This window comes from Schistocerca serialis, unplaced genomic scaffold (assembly GCF_023864345.2).
Source record: "Schistocerca serialis cubense isolate TAMUIC-IGC-003099 unplaced genomic scaffold, iqSchSeri2.2 HiC_scaffold_1353, whole genome shotgun sequence".
NCBI lineage: Eukaryota > Metazoa > Arthropoda > Insecta > Orthoptera > Acrididae > Schistocerca > Schistocerca serialis.
This window is the reverse complement of record NW_026047573.1, coordinates 2,556,648-2,569,747: the sequence shown is the minus strand read 5'-3', so window position 1 is coordinate 2,569,747 and position 13,100 is coordinate 2,556,648.

Here is a 13,100-nt window from a genome sequence, read left to right as displayed (position 1 = left end):
AGAGAACTGGAGATGCCTGGCGGGATACGGGCCATTGCAGGGTTAATGGTGATAAGAAAGAGGATGACACTCAGGGTGGAATACTGAGGCACACCATTTTCCTGGATAAAGATGTCCAACAAGGCAGAACCCACATGCAACTTGAAAACTCAGTCTTGTAAAAATACCTGAAGAAATCAGGGTTGGTGCCTACGGAAGCCCAACATTTTATGAGTACAGAGGATACCAGTTCTCTAGCAGGTGTTTTAGGCCTTCTCCAAATCAAAAAACACAGCCCAGTCTAGGATTTTCACAGAAAACCATTCATAAAATGGGTGGACAACGTAATGAGATGGTCAACTGCAGAACGCCACACTCTAAATCCACACTGAGCATCCATCAGTAAATTGTGAGATTCAAGCCACCACACGAGCCAGTCATGAATCATCCAAATTCCATCACCTTGAAAATGCATCTGGTACGATATATGGGGGTGGGGTGGGGGGGGGGGGATAGCCAGAAGGGAGGTTTTTAGTGGAAAGCACTTGCCCACAAGAGAAAGGTGCTGCAACATCTGAATGTGGATGGTGTCTGGCCCTGAGGTGGAGGATCAGGATGAGCTGAGAGTATGATCTAGCTCTGTCATAGTGAAGACAGGTTTGTAGCACTCACTCATGATTCCGAGAAGGGAAGTGTCTCACCTGAGCCCCCTCCAATTGTTTCTGATGGAGAAAGGTAGGGTGGTGGTAGGAAGAGCTGGAAACTTCTGCAAAATGGCATCCCAAGGTGTTGAAGATAGCAATAGCGTCCACAATGAGATCATCAGCTACTGTTAAACCAGAAAACTGGGAATGGATCTTTGTTCCAGAGAGCCGTCTGATGTTGGCCCACATGACACAGCAATGTGTGGTACTGATAAAAGAACTAGTGAATGAAATCCAGCTAGCTCTTTTGGTATCCTGAAGAACAAGATGACTCTTTGCACGCATGTGTTTATAATGAATGAAGTTTTCCAGACTAGGGTGGGGGTTAAAAATGTGGAGAGCACATCTACATGTGCAAACTGCATCGCAGCATGCCTCAGTCCATTAAGGGACTGGGACACGACATGGTAGAGAGGAAGTGTGGGGGATGGAACGTTCTTCAGCAGTAAGGATAACATATCCCAGTAAGGATAACATATCCCACAAATGTGGGATATTCGACCTAGTCATCAAAACTGGGAAATCTCATTCCTTGAAGGTTGCCAGGGAGGAAGGGAGGAGTAAAGCTGGCAGTTAGCCCTAGAAAGCTGTGATGGGGAAGCTGGGCAGTGTAGAAGGATAGGTCCAAATGGGAATAGGTGTGCGAGGAGTTGGACAGGGAAGTGGGTGCTCCAGTATTAAGGCACAGGAGAGGTTAAGTTCGTTAAGCAGGTCAGCCAAGATGGCACCTCTCTGACAGGTCCTGGGGAACCCCAAAAGGGATGATTTGCATTAAAGTCACCAAGCAGCAAAAGTGGGGAAGGTAGCGGCCAATAGTGACATACCCTATCATGTATTTAAGTGCCTGCCTCTCACTCAATGAAGCAGTCCGATATCCGCCTAAGTCTCTCGATATCTGGCTTACAGACATCACGTTTACTTGGCTTACTTCCATGTACCAGTGAACATTGTTGATTTTGTGAGGTTTTCACTTGTGACCCCGTTGCTTATTGCTTGTTGTTCTTGGTGTCTTTCTCTGTCATCTGTCGTCATGCTTGTCCTTCCTGTCCCATTCCCCCATTTTGTTTGTTCACGGGCTGCTCCCTTTCAGTTCCACCGCACTTTCCTTCACGGCCAATGCCACAACCACCCTCGTGAGTTGTTGTGACCCAGCCAACAGAGGCCAGTTATGTTGGGACTCCTCTTTGCCTGATGTGTCTATGGCATCTGTGTCTCCAGTCGCCGGTCGGGCGGTCCACTTCCATCTTGCCCACAGTCCTTTACCACACATTCTCGAGCTGAATCTTCCCACTACTCAAAAACGTGTATGCTGTGTGACAACGAGGGCCACATCCAATCGGCTTGTCGCAGTTGCTCGACCCGCTTCAGTCCTGCCCCTCCTGGGCTTCAACATACCATACATGCTCTGCAATCGATTGTCCCACTGGATGACCCATCGGTGCGGTAGCTTTTAGCTTTTCCTCACATTCAGCCTTTTCACGGAGGATGACATTTTCAGGTCAACACTGTGGCCACTGTCTCCATGATTAATATGGCAACATACATGCGACTGGGTTCTCTTGAGTTGTCACCTACCTCTCGGCAGTTGGTCACCTCCAGAGATGGTTCAATTCCCCTTCATGGGCAGTTCATTGTCCAGGCAATTTACAAACACGTTCCCCAGCTCCTTACCCTATTTGTCGTCTACTATCCATTGGCTTCGAATATTGTTGACCTGGATGCATTTCAACTGTTTAACTTCTCAATTTCTGATGAAGTTGAGGTCGTTTCCACAGCTGTTCTTTTTCAGGACCTGGGCAATCTGTGCTCAGCTTCTGTGCCATTGTTTGTCACTGATCTCTGATGTGATTCAGATTTTCAGGCACACATCACACTTCGGCTGGAAGTGCAGCCTCACTTTTTCTGGGCCCCACCCCTTCCGGTCAAGTAGGAACTGTATCGGCTCCAGGTTACTGGCATTCTGGAGCCTGTGACTTGTAGTGCCTGGGCGAAACCTTTGGTGGTCATACAGAAACCCAATGGGTCCCTTCGGCTGAGTGGGGACATTGCGCTACTGTCAATGCTCAGTCCCTCATAGACACTTACCCCATTCCCTGACAGGAAGACCTTCTCACCAAGTTTGCCGAGGGAGAGAACTTTTCAAAGATCGACCTGGCTGAGGCATACCACCAGTTACCCTCAGATGCCAATTCCTGGAACATCATGATTATCAACATGCCTTTCTGATTGTACAAGTACAAGCACCTACCATTTGTTGACTATTCGGTGCCAGCCATTTTCCAGCAGTTCCTGGAGCAGCTTAGGCAGCCCTGCAGGAATTGTCTGAATGACGTCTTGGGTACAGGTCATTCCCGCCAGGAACACTTGCAAAACCTCAGTGCCTTACTTCACACTCAGCAGTCTGCAGGTTTACGCTGTCAGCTAGACATGTGATGTTTTTCTTTCAACCAGAAGTGGAATACTTAGGCCACTGGCTTAGCAAAGATGGCATTTGCCCTTCAGGTCAATGTTGTGGCCATTGAAGGCCCCCCCTCATCCCAAGGACTTATCTGAACTCCAGGTGTTTTTGGGCAAGGTTACTTGTCACTTGAAGCTCTTACCCCAGACTGCCTCTGTAGCTCAACCCCTAATTCACTTGTGTCACAAAGGGGTACATTTTGATTGTGACCAGGCTTTTCTCTGTTTAAAGGTGATGCTTAACTCTGCCCCTTGCCTTACTTCCTTCTTTACGGACCACCCCTTGGTTGTGGCAGCTGATGCATCAGCATACGGCATTGGGGCCCCCCCCTCATGCATCAGAATGTCAATGGCTCTGAACAGCCCATCACTTATGATCCTAAGATGTTTACCCCAGCACAACACAACTACTCCCAGATTGGAAGGAGGCCCTGGCAATAGTGTTCGGCGTCCAAAAGTTTCACAACTATCTCTTTGGAGCAAAGTTAACTTTCCTAACAGACCATAAACCCTTAGTTATGCTTTTTGGGCTCCACTCCCACATTCCAGAGTGGACGGCTCATCGTATCCAGCACTGGGCATTATTTTTATGGAATTACACTTACACCATCCAGTATAAGCCAACCGCCTATGATGCTAATGCAGACGCTTTGTCACATCTCCCAGCAGGTCCTGAAATTGTGTTTGACGAACAGATGGTCCTCTGTTTCCACATTGATTCCACCCACCAGGACATGCTGAATGCTCTGCTTCTTATGGCTGCTCACATTGCCACAGCTACATGCTGAGACCCTGTCTTGTGGCAGGTCCTCCGCTATGCGGTCCACTGGTAGCCCATCTATATTACTCATTGGATGTGGACCAACTTCAGCCCCTGGCACCCACTGTACCACAGTCTCTCCACGGTCGATGATGTCCTCCTGTTAGCCATGGCGTCTGATCCCATCAGGTGGACATCCCTCCAGATTTGTGGCATCAAGTGCTCAGTTTGTTACACTGTGGGCACTGGGGTATGTCCCACATGAAATTTTTGGCTCGTTCACACATGCATTGGCCAGACATCAATGATGATGTTGACAGGCTCATCCGTGGGTGCACTTTGCGTGCGCGTCACCAGTCATTTGCACCCTGGCTTGTACCTCACCAGCCATGGCATCGCACCCATCTTGATTCTGAGTGCCCGTTTTTGGGGTCTGTGTGGTTACTTATCATTGACACCTACTCCAAATACCCATATGTTGACCGTGTGGCGGCCACCGCCAAGGAGGCCACACTCGTGGCCCTGGCCCAGGTTCTCACCACTGAGGGCCAATGGTATCAAACATATCCTCCAATGGTGCAGCAGAGAGGCTTGGCCACACGTTTATACAGCTGACAAAGGCAGTCTGAACATCTCCAACCACATCGGCCCTCACCCTGTTCTTGAGCACCTATCACACCACGCCAATTGACGGACGTAGTTCAGAGGAAATCCTCCATGGGTGACAGCCACAGACCCTGCTGCATTTGCTGATGCCATCCTCTTCCTGCCCCTGCTCTTGTCCCTCTCAGCATTACGGCCCCAGCACAGTAGTGTGGGCCTGCGTTTACAGGAGCAAGGCGGGTTGGACACCTGCCAGTCATCGCAACCCATGGGTGGTATGTGACATCAGTGCACACGCTGAAAGGGTTGGAGTGCCGCAATCATAACCAGCTCCGCCCACGTTCCCCTGCGGGACTCCCGCACCAACTCCTCAACCACTACCTCCTTCAGGTACACATGTGGTCCTTGAGTCACCACCACTGCCCCAATTGTTGCCTCCCTGCCAGCCTGACACCAGCCCTCCCCGCCCCCAGGTGGATCGGCATCTCCCTCAGCTGCCATGGCCTCTGGGTTGGCCATCATGAACACCTCAGTTGTCCTTTCCATGTACGAGTGGCCTTTGTCGATTTATGAGGTTTTCACTTGTGACACCGTTGCTTATTGCTTGTTGTTGGTCTTTGTGTCTCAGTATCTTGCTCAGTCATCTGTCGTTGCGTCTGTTTTTCCTTTCCTGTTCATCTGTCTTGTTTGTTTGCAGACTGCTCCCATTCGGTACCACTGCACTTTCATTGACAGCATACCTGCAGCCATTCCAGTCATGGTTACAACAGGGAAGATCAAAGCAAATCAGTAAGAAATTTGAAAGCTCAAAGCGGTCATGAGGGCACAATTTCGTTTCCTGAAAGCAGAGTACAAGGGGGTGCTTCAACACTAAAAGCAGTCGCAAATCCTCATTGTGGGACTGAAGGTGGTGAATGTTTCATTGGAGAACAGTCATGATGAACAGACGTTGGGGTGTCACCTCGGCAGATGCTGAGTGACAGCCTAGGAAGAGGTGCTACTACAGAGTGCAGACACAGGAGGATCCTGCTCCATGGAGTCAGACAGAAACATCAGATCGCTTGTGCGGGCTGTCTGTGGAGTCCAGTGCCGAAAAACAGTTTTTAGTTAACATCTGCATCATGGTGGCTGGCCGGGCTAAGGTATTACGTGCCGACATCATCAAAGAGGATCTTCAGGGTGGCAAAAGGAGGACTGTTTGCCTTTGGAGGACTTCTTTGAGCCCTCCCAGTTGATGACTCCAGTGTTGTTTGGCTGGAGGGACAGAGTAAGTCTTCATGGGAGTACTCCTTCTGGCCTTTCCGGCCTACAGGTTGTGTAGCTGGTTGCTTGGACCCTTGAGGCAAGAGTTCGACAGTTTCTTGCAAAGCATGACGGAGGGGTGGCGATGCTACCTTGACACTGGGCAATTTCATGTCCTCAGAGTTGAATTGGAGGTTGTATGTCAGCCTGGCCACGTCTTTCATGGAGTAAGGGGTAACAAAAACAGAAATAGATGCCAGACAGGAGAACACACGGTTTGTGACTACCCAGTAACTGGATAAGGCACCTTTTCCTTCAACTGGATCTCTTGAACAACGTGCACACCAAGATTCACTGGTCACTCCTAAGATGAATTCGCATGGCCGCATTTGCAGTTGATACAGCAGGGAGATAGAGGTGGACGATCACCCTCGTGCGCATCCCTACCACAGGTGACATGTGGCTGGTGTTGACAAGATGTTATAGAGTGGTTAAAATGATGACATTGGTAGCAGCACATTGGGTTTGGAATGTATGGCAATTTGGAAAGTTTACTGCTCAAGCACACACCCCACCCTGAGACTGGCCTACAGCAGGAGGAACGAGAGAATCCGACCTGTCAACACGGGGCTGGGAATTATGAGTCACCCAGTTACCTGTTATGCACAGATGCATGGGCCAGCCTTTAGGAGCACACAGGGAGCAAGAAGAGAAAAAGAGGACCCTCGAACACAGAAGCGGAGGAACAAGAGAAGGGGAACAGAGAAAGGAAAATGGAGCGGAAGACAAAGGTGAGATGTTTGTACATCAGTGACAGAATGCTGGACATTCCCAAGAATACCCCAGACATGTTCCCCAAGGGGAAAAAGAACAGCAAGATGATTGACATACAACACAAAAGGGAAAAGGTACTGCAAAGCCTGGGGCCCCATGGTAGCCAAGAATGAACCCACCAAGGAATGGCGTGCCCCCGGAGGGGTGGGGGGGCAGTGTTACCAAGCTACCAACTGGTGGCATGAGAAAAACACACACACACACACACACACACACACACACACACACACACACACACACACACACACACACACACACACACGTTTAACTTATACAAACATTTGGAGCCACTCCACTTACATTACATTGCTAATAAAATTGGTTTGCTATATTTTTAGGTGGGGCTCATGTGCCTTGCCCCATGGCCACCCCTCACTCTCCGCAGTCCTGGTAGCAATGGCTGAGCAGTTTCTCAAAACCGCACACTCCTGTTGTCAACACTAAACAATACTGAAGGTCACGTAATGAGCAATGTCCACTGGACAGTGGACAACTGGAAGCAGGGGACTAGGAGTGAAGTGACAAATCATTCTATATTCCATGGCAATGTGACTGAAGGATTTGGGTTAGCTGAATGCTGGCTGAACTTTACCTGCCATCATCTTTAGTACCAACAATCATGTGAAGAGGAGGCAGTGTTACAGTATGCAATTCCTCATTGTTAACTTCTTGTCCTCTTATTGCACTTTAAAAAATGCTAAATTCAGAAGGACAATTATGTATTTGACGGTAGTGTACTGTCTACAGCAAAGGAAGTGTTCAGACACAAAGACTGACAATCAGCTCAACAATGCCGCCTGTCACTGAGCAGCATTGTGAGGCGAAGGTTTATGGACAATGACATTCCTGAAGTGAACTTGGGTGCCAATGTTCCAACCTGAAAGCAACGGATCATCTTCGGGACGAGTCATAATGGTGACATCATTCCAAACCTGATGTCCAACATCTCTACCTTCTTTGGGTTTAGCTCTCGAGGAAGAATGGGCTGCCATTCCTTCACAGAGGTTCAGACATCTCAATGGAAGTACAAACAGAAGAGTTCAAGCCACCGTAAAGGAGAAGGGTGGACACACTCCATCTTAATGTCCACTAATAGTTGTCCTGATACATTTGATTCACAAGCCTCCCACTGTGGGCTCTCACTACTACTCACCCACTGAGTGCCTGGCACCTCCAGCTCTCGCTTCTTTACTGGGTACGGCATCTTCCTCGAGTTGCCGCCGTCTTCCAGCAGCTGCAACTGTACACACAAAGAGGAAAGCATCTCTTAATAACTTTATTTACTGCTTTAGTGATGTGCTCCTTCTACAATTCCACATTATGGCTGCAATGACTGGAACATATGTTAATTTTAACACACACTGTTGACATACTGAGCCTCTAATCAATCTCAGAAGACATTACAAAGAAACAGAAAGCCACATTCATGGTCTGTGTAAAAAGGAAACTTTTAGACAGTGTCAATTAGCACACAACTTTCATGGAATATGCTTGTACATACCACTTCAAAGGAGTGATGCCTTCTTAATGAATGACATTTTAAAAAATGTCATTAATACAGTATGAAAATAATAACATAAAACAACCTGTCATATTGTTCATTAGATTTATTTTCATTTTCTATATGGTGAATTTTCGACATGGAACAATATGCACCTTCAGCACTGGAGAGTTTTAACAGCAGCTTTCAGTGAGAAACTATGTGCTTGGCTGTGTAAATAGGTACTCCGTGGGTCACCACATTGTCCTGCTGATGCATAGGCTTCCAAAGGGAAGTTATTTCAATAAATTATACATGCAGTGAGACACAGAAGAGGAATGTTGGAATTATAACAATTCTCTCTTTTATACTGAATGAATGAAAGTGGTCTTTTAGGGTGTGTGTGTGTGTGTTCTATGACTGTTAAAAAACAACAACAACAACAACAACAACAACAACAACTACTACTACTACTACTACTACTACAATACCAATAATGTCTGCAGGAAAGATGAGTTGGAGAATCTTTGTTATCGTTCCAAACTCTGTGTCAGACATTTAAAAATTCTATAAAGGGCTGCCATGCTCCAATGTATTTACATCACAGATGAAAATGGTAAAATAAGTCCAAGCAATAACCACACCTGTAAATTACTAATAAAGTACTTTTATCAACTCTTGAACTGTAAACAACTAAATTGTTCCATCATCTTTCGGGACAGCGACAATTCTTCTTGTAATATTTAAGCTAGAAACCTCCCAGCAGTCTTCAAGGCGAGTCGGAGACTGAGTTCATAGCATTTGCGCATGCCTATTTATATGGAGAGTCATGTGATACAAAGCTGCTGAGGATTAAAAGCGCATGCGTCAAAGATATCAAAGTCGCCACTACTGCACTAGTCAAAGTTAAGATTTATATAGCAAAGATAAACATATAAGCACAGAGTGCAAACAAAATAGTGCTGCTGCGAATCCACCGTGCTTGTAAATAAATAATTAATTTTTAAAAGAGGTAACATCTGTCAGAAGTGAAGATGCAGAAATTCTTTCTGAACAAAGGTGTGAAATAAGTGGTTTCCAAGCATTGTCAAGATGAAATCCTTCGTCATGGTTTAGCAGGTTGTCGGCTAGTTGTATTTCTACAGCTTCCTTAACAACTGAGTCCCAGAAAGATGAAGCAGTAGTTAAAATCTTAACATCTATATAATCCATGGCATGGCCAGTAGAAATGCAATGTTCAGTAACTGCCGATTTGTTGGACTGAAGAACACGTGTGTACCGCAGGTGTTCGACGCATCGTTCCTGTACAGTGCATGTGGTAGCCCTATGTAACATTTTCCACACTCACAAGGGATTTCATAAACTCCCACCTTTTGCAAGAGCAGATCATCCATAACAGATCCCAACAAGGCTGCAGTCTTAGCGGGTGGGCGGAATATCACATCCACTTTATGTTTCTTCAAGATTCTAGCAATTTTAGAAGAAATATCACCCATGTATGGGAGAAAGGCTGTAGATTTCACTTCACTTTCCACTTCCTCATTATTTTCCTGTGATTTTTCTGCAGTTTTTATTTGCAGGGCTTTCTTAATCTGCTGTTGCGAATAGCCATTTCTCTGAAATATCGCAAGAAGAATTGTTGAGCTGAGGTCATCCAACAATCTTCACAATTTTAAACCCATATCTGAACCAAAACAAATTTAAATAGTTGTTTCTCAGGGCAGCATTCTGGGCCCACTGTTATTTCTAGTTTATATCAATGACATACAGGCTCCAGACAGCCCAGCCAAAATTCTACTATTTAAAGATGACACGAGTATCATAATTAGTGATAAAAAAGAATCACTGTGTACTACAGCAGAAAAAATGCTCTCATACATACAGTCATGGTTTTATTCAAAAAGGGCTATCATGCTCCAATGTATTTACATCAGAGACAAAAATGGTAAAATAGGTCTAAGCAATAACCACACATGTAAATTACTAAGAAAGTACTTTGATCAATTCTTGAACTGTAGATAACTGAAGTGTTAGCTAGAATTTCCAGATATTTGATGAAAACATGGAAGCAGAGCTACCACCTACAGCAAACAAACAAACAAAAACCCTGAAAAACAACAAAGCCAGTGGAGAAGAAATAAAATCATCTCAACCATAACTGGTGTCAAGCAGAAATGACAACTAACCTTCAGATTATGTCTGAAGAAATATGGGAAACAAAAGATTCCAGAAGACTGGAAAGTGGCTCCTATCCATCCTGTGCACAAAAAAGTCATAGGCATTATCTAAATAATTGCACAGGTATATATCTGTTGCCAGTGGGCTGTATTATATTTTTAACAATATTACTAAACAAGGTAGAAGTAACACTTGACAGCCATTTGGGAGAATATCAGAGTGGATTTAGAAAGATCGAATCTGGCTCAGAACAGAATTTCAACTTTTAGTCCATACGAATTTTAAGACATAGTTTTAACATTTACAGGTTTTAGAAAAGCATTTGATTGACAGGTAAACAGTGGGTAAAGTGACTCAAAAACTTGGCATTACACTAAACTAGCAAACCTTATTCGTGAAACACCCACACACTGAAGCATAAGTAAAGTTTTGGTGTGAAACACCTAAGGCACTCAAAATAACAGGTGAAATGCAGGGTGACAACATGTTTCCACACCACCTCAACTGCATCTTAGAGGAAATAGTAAGATAATTGAAACAAAAGGCAAAGAACATAAGCTGTCACAATGAGACTGGAGACTTCAGGAAAAAGAGATACTGAAATTCAGTGTCTAGTATTTGCAAATGATTATGCCATTCTTTATAAAAATATAACAAATTCAGAAATACAAATCAACCTCTTAGATGGAATACATAACAAAGCAGCTTTAAAAGTTTCTGTAGGAAAAATCCTAGTAACAGATAATGAACAGATAAAGAGGGTTTATAAATTTAAATATTTGGGTAGAAAGATTCAAGGCAATGGCTTCAAAAATATTTGCTGTAGTCAAAATAGAATGTAAAATGGAGAAAGCATATGATATAAACATGAACATTTACAACAAGATGTGTGTGTCTAAAAATTTGAAAATACAGCACTACAGCACAGTAGTAAAACCAGAATGTCTCTATGCAAGTGAATGTTTAATGTTGAATTATGAGTTATACAAACTTCAAGTCCTAGAATTAAGAATCATTTGAAAAGTACTCAGACTGCTAGGAAATCCATGAGTATGAATATTAAGAAGTAATGAAGTATATTACAGCATAGGAAAAACAATTGAAATGCTGCAGAAGAGCTGACTATTATTTTTTGGACATTTATACAGAGTGAACAGCAACAGGTTAACCAAACAGATTGTTAAGCATCTTTGGGACAAGATGTCAACAACAGGACAGATTCAAGTAGTTAGGAAAGATTTCGAAAGAAATACAAGAAAAAGACCCAGCAGAATGATAGGATTGCAAGAAGAGAGTGTTGCAAATGGAAGCATTCCAAGGCAGGAAGAAGAAGAGGAAGACAGGGTCAGAATGGTCTCAGGAAGAAAAAAGGATAGATAGTGAAGACGAAGGAAACCTGGAAGAAGAACAAAGGAGGAAGCATTGAAATTAGTATGTGGTCATTAGATACCCTAAACAGAAAAACAAAAAGAAGAAGGATGTCTGTGATGTCATTAATATAAAACATCAATATCAAGGGCCCCACACACTTCCTTGGAGCACATCTACAGTTACATCTACAATGTTCCATACAGTTCTATGCAGTGTCCTATGTACCGATATATCTTCAGCCTTGTCACGAAACTCATTTCATTTGTACATATTTTTTATTTAAACCACCCACCATCAATGCATTATGATGTTGGTACATCATTAGAACATTAAATGTTGGGAGCAAAAACAGAGAGACGTCTTAAGTGAACACTGTGCACTGTGTTATGGTTACTTATGCAGCCGATACCAATAATGTAAGAGTGAGCACACAATGTATGCTTTAAGTCAGCCTTTCCCATCATTGTGTTTTGTGTTGTTGGGGGCATTACATGTGATCTAAGACAAGTTCATATGCCTAGGGATCAAAGGATACAGTTGTCTTTTCCACTATTTTTACGAAGTACATTACCTTGTTCTCACTTAATGTGGACACATTCTTTTAGGTAAATTGTCATTCTATGAATATTATGTTGACACAAAGCACTGCTACATTTTAATTTATAATGGCTAAGTTGGCAAAATGAGAACAGTGGAGTTTATGAATATGTGGTTTCAATGGTAACGTTTTCACTATGTATGGGGATAATGCCATGGGACAGAGCACGGCAAGGAAAGATTTTATAATTTAAAGGATGATTGTTTTGACATTACTGACCCTCCATTTTCAGAAAGACCTTCAACATTTGATGAAGATCATCTGGATGCATTAATCCATGATGATGCACATCATTGAACTCAAGAACCAGAAAATGTGATGAAGTATGACCATTCCGTCACTGTGCAGCATTTCAATACGAAGGAGAAGGTTCAACAATAAATCATACGGGTACCACATGCCAAACCATATAAATCAGTGGTTGGCCGTATGTACATTACCCACCCTCTTGCTTGTTCTTGATTAGTAGGTGAATACCACTGACCATTTCTAACCTGTATTGTTACTGATGACTAGAAATTTTGTTTTTATGCTAATGTAAGAGAAAGAACGGAAAGGAATGCTTTAGTCCAAACAGAATAGCAGTGCCACATAGACATTTGAGCATCCACACAAGATAATGTTATGGATATTGTGCAGAGGTACGGTGTTAGAATATTGCTGCAGGGTGTGGGAGCCTTACCAGGTGGGATCGACGGAGGACATCGAAAGGGTGCAAAAAAGGGCAGCTCGTTTTGTATTATCACATAATAGGGGAGAGAGTATAGCAGACATGATGTGCGAGTTGGGATGGAAGTCATTAAAACAAAGACGTTTTTCATTGCGGCGAGATCTATTTATGAATTTTCAATCACCAACTTTCTCTTCTGAAAGCGAAAATATTTTGTTGAGACC